The sequence below is a fragment of the Coffea eugenioides genome, chromosome 9, assembly GCF_003713205.1.
Source record: "Coffea eugenioides isolate CCC68of chromosome 9, Ceug_1.0, whole genome shotgun sequence".
Classification (NCBI taxonomy): domain Eukaryota; kingdom Viridiplantae; phylum Streptophyta; class Magnoliopsida; order Gentianales; family Rubiaceae; genus Coffea; species Coffea eugenioides.
The window spans coordinates 26,530,413-26,537,696 of NC_040043.1; the positions used below are offsets into that span (position 1 = coordinate 26,530,413).

At 34.7% G+C, this 7,284-nt stretch overlaps 1 non-coding gene across 1 annotated transcript; it reads right to left on the minus strand.

The window, feature by feature from the left end:
* Nucleotides 1-3,461: 3,461 nt before the first annotated feature.
* On the minus strand, nucleotides 3,462-3,568 carry LOC113748543. The gene has a single exon (XR_003464396.1). It is a non-coding gene; the product is annotated as a small nucleolar RNA R71 (small nucleolar RNA).
* Between the last annotated feature and the right edge of the window lie 3,716 nt (nucleotides 3,569-7,284).

Consider the following 7,284-nt stretch of genomic DNA (forward strand, 5'->3'; position numbering starts at 1 on the left):
CATTTGGCTTTTGGGTTGTAAATAAGTTTATATTTTGGTTGAATGGTAGAACTTAAATGTTATTTTGGAGGCTTGAATGATTAATCTTGAGAGTTGATTGAGTGAGTGAGTGAATCCTAACGAGAGCTAGACAGGCGGTCTGCCAAACCCTTGGGTACGTCCTAGGGGGAGGTAGGGTCGTCACATATACCCTGTGCTCGTCATAGCACTTGTCATTTTCTTGGTAATTGTTTAGTGTCATGGTTTAGTAAAAAATAAAGTGCCATTTCATTGTCAATGGCGAAAGCCGAGTACATAGCTGCCGGTGTATGTTGTGTTCAACTTTTGTGAATGAAGTATTTCTTACATGATTTTTGTTTGGATTTTAACTGTGTGCCCATGTTTTGTGATAATACTAGTTCCATTAATTTGACTAAGAATCCCATATAACATTCTAGAACTAAGCATATAGATGTAATGTATCATTTCATTCGCGATTTGGTTTAAAGAGGTAAAATTTGTGTAAATTATGTTTGTTAAAAAGATCAAATAGCTAATATTTTCACAAAATCTTTACCTTTGGATCAATTTTTATACTTAAAAATAAAATTGGGAGTTGAAGACAAAACCATTGAAAATTTTTTATGACAGGCTTTACCGAACGTCAGATACTAAAGAACGAACGTCTGATAAAGTTCTTTAGCATTTTTACAAAATTCTAGGGATCGTACAAATGGTTCAGCCACTTAATTGTCACTCGAACGTCTGATACACAAAAATTTGTGTTTTTAAGTATTTCAAACGCTCATTTTCTCTTTACTCTCCTCCAAACCTTCAGACAAAACACCTAATCCTAACTTTTTCCATCCCAAAATTCAAGCAAAACAGTTACTTTTCAATCAAAATTGAACCGACCATAACAATTGTTGGCCCTTAACCCTTAAAACACTCATTTACATCAAAGTTTTTCTTAAACATCTCCTATTTTGCAAAATCAGCTACACTCCCAAATTCCCAAATCTTCAAAAACTATCTCTATAACCGAATTTGCACTTGTTGGTTCACTTAAGAGTGTCTATTATCATCCTTAAGCTTTGCATTCACCTTCATCATCGCACATTCATCATGGTTTGAGTTCGAAGAGGGTCTTCTTCTGTTGGATGCTCATCTGGGACTTCTGCCACTCCAACTCACCGGAGGTCTACTAAAAAAAAATCAGCACAAGTAAGGCCAAACCATTGGGAACACATAGGGGACATAGCAAGAATAGCATGACCTAATTGCTATTCCTGACCTTAAAGAGATTGTCAGGAAGTCCGTCCCGATAGGATACGGGCAAGATAGTGCGATACGGGCAAGATAGTGCTATTCTTTAATTATATATCTTGCAAGAGATAATCCTAACTATATCGTTAACAAGCTTATCATGACCTAATTGCAAAAAATTAGAAAGCTTTGAGGGTAAAAATGAATTTCAATAAAGTATAGAGACAATTACAAATGAAAATCAAGGACTCCTATAAAATCTTACAGTGAGAAGAGTCAAGTAGCAAGAATGAAAATTTAACAAAAAAATACTACAAGATATATAATGTAGAGTACACGATTTTAAGGTAAATGATAGGGTGCAAATTGTAGTGCATTTACGTATATAAGCTGCTAGTTAACTATGTTATTTGAACTTTATCTTGAGTAGAAATTACTTAATTTTGCTCTTATATTGTTCTAATAGGTGACAAGCTCAATTGGAGAGAAAACAGATTGAAAATGTACCGTGAAGTAGCAATGGAAGAAGAAAATAAGAAGAGTAAAAGGTTTGACAGGATTGACATATTTTAGTATTTTAGCAATAACTTGAGCTGTACAAATTTGATTGAGATAATTCTTGATTCAACTTGAAGCTTATAGAATGCTCTACAAATCTTGTGCAGACATCAAATTCAAGTTCTCACATTTTTATAGTAAAAAATCCAAATTACTGAAGTATAGTTGCGCTACAATGCTCTTATGACCAGATCTCAGTATTTTGGGCATATCTCAACGTCCAGACATCCAAATGACTTGATTATTGTGGCATTGGAAATGAATTCAATGTCCTACAACTTTTGTGTTTTAAGAAAGAATTGATTTGTCCTATTTAATAGAGTTCCTGGGCTTCAAAAGTTATCCACATGCGGATCTGTACCAATCCGCGGACGGATCTATGAATAGCGCCGGACATCTTCAAATTCTTTTGTATTTTGAGCCTAGCCCGATCGCCGGGGCCAGACATTCGACCAGTCATTGGGTCGATCTTCATCAAAAAAATGTGCAAAATGTGATTTTCAACTTCAAGAAAACCTATTCCTACCATGTTTCGGATACTACTTCAAGAAACTATAAATAGGGGTTATTTAGGTCATTTTTTGGGGAGAAAAACATTAGGATAGCATTGGTTCCCCTTTTTCCATTATCTTTTCTTGAGAGATCAAGGAAAAAGGATGGAAGAATCAAAGAGAAGATCAAAACAGAGATCAAAGCAAGGGAAATTGAAAAGTCATCTTTACTTTTATATTCTTATTTGTATCGTTTCTTTGAATTCTTGATTTTAATTATGAATATGTTGAACTAAATTATATCTAGGATTAGGGTTTTCTGAAGGAGTCTTGATTTATTTATCTTGATTCAATTATATGTTTGTGATTGGCCACTATAGACATACTCTTAGGGTTTGTATTGAACTGAGAAGGGATATACAACCGTGCACTTGATAAATAAACATACTTAGCCTAATCACGAGAGTAGGTTAGAATTTGTATGGCACACTTATATCATCAAAATTCTTAAAGGATTTAATTGAATACTTGCGATCTCGAAAGAGATGTGAGATTTAATTAGGCATACTTTAGATATTTCGAGAGATAATTTAAAATACAATTATGTGATGTGATTGTGGTTTGTTAAGAAATTAACTGCATAATTGACTCAAACTCTAGATCAAAAACTGAAACCGTAATTTTTGCCAATTATTTTTTCACCTTTGTTTACTAGATTTAATTATCTTTTTTCTTCTTAATTAGTTAAAAATAAATCCTTTGAATTTTATAAATTTTCTATAACAATTAAAGTGGCAAAAATTGACTCATCCTTGTGGGTTCGACTTCTAAAATACTCTAGATAAATTATTACTACGATTGACCCTGTGCGCTTACAGAAAATTATCGATTAAGTTTTTGGTGCCGATGCCAGAGAATGATGCTAAATTTTTTTGCTTTAGTTATTTTTGTCATTTTGTCATTTATTTTTATTTTTATTTCTTCACTTTTGTTTTTATTTTTCTTGCTTAGGTACCTTGGTTTAAGATGGCTTTGGGCATTCTTAATAATCAAAATCCACTACTAACTCCACCTGCTAGACTTCTTCTGCCTAAGGAATCTTTGAGGACATGGAAAGATGTTTATAACATCTTTATGATCAAGTACTACTCACCTCAAAAGACTATCGATTTAAGAAACAAGATTTGTACTTTTACTCAAATAGAAGGAGAGCCAATACATGAAGCATGGGAGCGCTTTAAACTACTACTTTCTCAATGTCCTCACCACCAATATTTATTGGCATTGTAAGTTCAATTTTTCTATGATGGGTTGACCTTAACAACCCAAAATATGGTGGATATTGCAGCAAGAGGGTATATTGGTGACAAAATCCTGGAGAAATTAGTTAGCCTCTATGAATTGTTAGCTAGCAATTTTCAATAAAAAGCAATTCAGGGCAAGAAAGTAGAAGTGCATGAAGTCAATGTGCCATGGGATTTGGATTCATAGGTTGTTGAATTGAGTCATCAGATGCAACAGCTCTTAAATTGGGTAACTCAATCTCAGGAATCATGTGCTTATTGTCACATGCATAGTTATTAAACCCGACCCGGCCCGGCGGTCGGATCGGTCAACCCGGTGAACCGGTCATTGGATCGAGCAAGGTTTTTATTTAGACCATTTGAGCATAAGAACCGTTGACTAATCAATGACTCGCCGGTTCAACCGGATTAAATCGGGAACCCGGCCGGGTTTTTCGGTTTTGTCCACAAACTTGGTTTTGGGGAAAAAATTTTAGATTGCTTTTGGTAGGATTTGAACTTGGACTAAAGCATATCACTAGAGCATCGTTACCACCAGGCTACATATTAGATGTTAGTAAAGTAACTTTCTTATAATATATGAATGTTTTATCAATTCTATCTTTATTTTTTTATTTCTTGAAAACAAATTTATTTGAAATATTTTAATAAAAACTTATGACCCCCCAAACTCTTTAAGTTATAAAATGGATTTCAAAAATAACATATTACATAGTTTATTTTAAAGACAAATATTGTTTTTAATAATTTTTTGCACTAAAAATTCGTAAATAAGCTAGATAATTATACAAAATATAGATAAAATTTTACACTTAAAGTTTAGTGGATTACTAATAAATTTATATTTTATTGATTCTTATATGAATTAATTATTCTATAGTGAATTAAATTAAATGAACATTTGCTATGGTATTATTTATTACAATTTATATCATATATCTTATATAAAAAATTATGCAAATATAATATTTAAATATATTTAGTGACCCACCAGTTCAACCACTCACCTACTGGTTGAACCTGTGAGAACCCGTATTTTTCCCATTTTCTAGGTTTTATTATTTTCCATGGCTTGTTTTCTGCATTTTCGTGATTAGGAAAAATTTCTAGATACTTTTAAGGAGCAGATATAATTTTTAGATGATTTTTCTAGTATCGAATAGGTTTTGAGAAATTAAGAGCGTATACCGGACGTGGGACCCACTAGTGCAAAAAGTTCGGAAAAATTCGGTCAACTAGGTTAAGTTTTGGATACCGGAATTAATTTACCGGGTGTTAAGAGATAATTAGAGGAGGCTAAGTGGATTGGTATAAGAGAGACAAGATAGGTAAGCATTTAATAAAAGGTGACAAGTGTCACCATTTGAGTGGGTTTACCTTTAAGACCACTATTCATGGTCTTACCAATTGACTAGCTAAATCAAAAAACAACCAAAATTTCTCCATTTCTCTTCCCTTGTTGGCCGGCCCACTCTCTCAAAAAAGAAAGGAAGAAACTCTTCAAGTTTTGCTTCCATTTAGCTCAAATCCATCCAACCAACCATTGAAACTTGCAATTTCTCCATAAAACCTCTTCAAGTAGTGTTAGTGAGTTGATTTGTGGAGTTATTTGAAAAGCTAAGAGGACCTATTGCTCTCTCTCTCTTGTTTCTAAGGTGAGTTGAGAAGAACCATTCTCCTCCCTCTAATGATGCTTAATTTGTGATTAGTGGTAGTATAAGGTGCAATATTATGGGTTATTTCTTGATTTGTGGTTGAAGTGATGAAGTTTTATTATTTTTGGGGATTTTTCTGTTTTAATATGAGCATGATTGTGTGGTTATCTATGATGATTGCAAATGATATATAATGACTCTAAGAGGTGGAAAAAGTGGTTAATTGCAAACAATTGCTGAATTGGAAGAAATTTTGGAAAGTTAGGTTTTGGTTAGGGAACATTCTGCCCGAATTTATAGCTCCTAGTTAGAGGCCGAATTGGCCTTGGATTAAAACAAGAAAGTTGTAGGGAATGACATTTTAGAGGTTCCTACAAAATTTCAGGTCAATCGGAGTAGCGTAGAATGCGAAAAGTCGAAATTACCCTTGCTGTTCTGGTTTTACCCGAATGTAAGAATTGCGCCTGTAATTGGTTGTTTTGGCTGGAATTGCTTCCGAATTGGTTGTTGAGGTCTTCGGATGAAATGTAGCCCTGTTTCTTAGCTTTCAGCTGGTTTTGGAATTTATGGATTTGGACTTGGATAGCCTGATTTATGATGTTTCCGCTAGAATACGTTTTGTGAATCTGTTTTTACGGTTTTGATGTAGTATCTTGCATTTTTGACCTGTTTGCACTCAAAACTGGGTTGAGTGACCTTCTGTAATGTTGTATCCCTGTCTTGTAGCTTCGAAACGGTGTATCGTACACTTTCATCCGGTAATCGTAGTGCCTTTGGTGCCATTACCGCAAAAAGAGGTCAAAAACTGTTTTTTTCAGGGCCAAAACTAATTGCATTTCCGCATTTTCTGGTTTCCTCTAATGTTTGTATATGCTTATGGAACCCTATTGTGGTTGTGTTTGGCATTGGTTTATGACTCGTTATCGAGTCTCATTGTACTTGTTTGCATGTTTTAGGGCGTGACGTTGGTGCACAATGTTCTTTTGACGGAAGTGCATGAAACCACATTTGCGAGCTTGGTGAGTGTACTACTCACTTGTGTGTTACTATATGGCTTTGAATGTAAATTGCTTGAAGTGAATTGAATGTGACTTGATTGAAGTGAAAGTGTACTTTATCACTCTCACTTATATGCCTTATGTGACGCCCCGAGGCAGAAGAAAAGGGAAAAATTTCTGGTGAATAGTGTTTTGTGGAGAATCCGGCCAGAAGCCGGGCAAATTCCTTATATTTTTCTTAAAAATTCCCTTTTCTTTGACAAATACCACTTTATAATGGCCCTACTACTCAATCACCCCACAATAAGTGCCAATGAACCTAGAAAGTTGGGTTTCACTTTTGGTTTCAAGATTGGAGCAAAATTAGGGTTTTCGCGATTTTCGCCGGATGAATTTTCGGTACGGAGCAAGGATCAAATTTGGTGATTAAAAGTGACTTTTAAGTGAAAAATAATATGTGATTAGGAGCAATGATATAAGGTTAGTGAATAGGAAGTAAAAACCCTAGTACGTGTGTTTTTAAGAAAAACGGCGCGAATCGACGGGTACCGCGCACTACCGATTGAACGCACCACTTGACCACCACTTTTTTTTACCATACTAGCTTTTTGATATTTGAGAAAAATATCTTCTCAATTTCCAGCTAGCTTGACCGAAATTAGAGGCTAGAAATGCAAGAAAGAAAGAGAAAAAAATGAAAGGTGGTGGTGGCGACAAGTGTCGCCACCTAAGGGTTTCTTGACCAAGAGAGATGGTCTTCCTTTTTAGCCCAATTTTTGCCCATTTCCCTTCATTATTTCAGTAGCTTGGCCGAACAAAGAGAGGAGAGAAAGAGAGCAAGAAAACAATTTCCTTCTTCTTGAGTTGAATCATCCAAGTAAGAAATTGAAATTCCAAACCGATTAAAGAGTGGGTTGTGAGTTGGGAAGCTTGTGGAACCAAAAGATTTCTAAAGGAGGTGAAGTATCACTCTTTCAAGCTTTGTTTTTGAGGTATAAAGTCTGATTTATGGCTTTGATTCTTTTATTTTGGT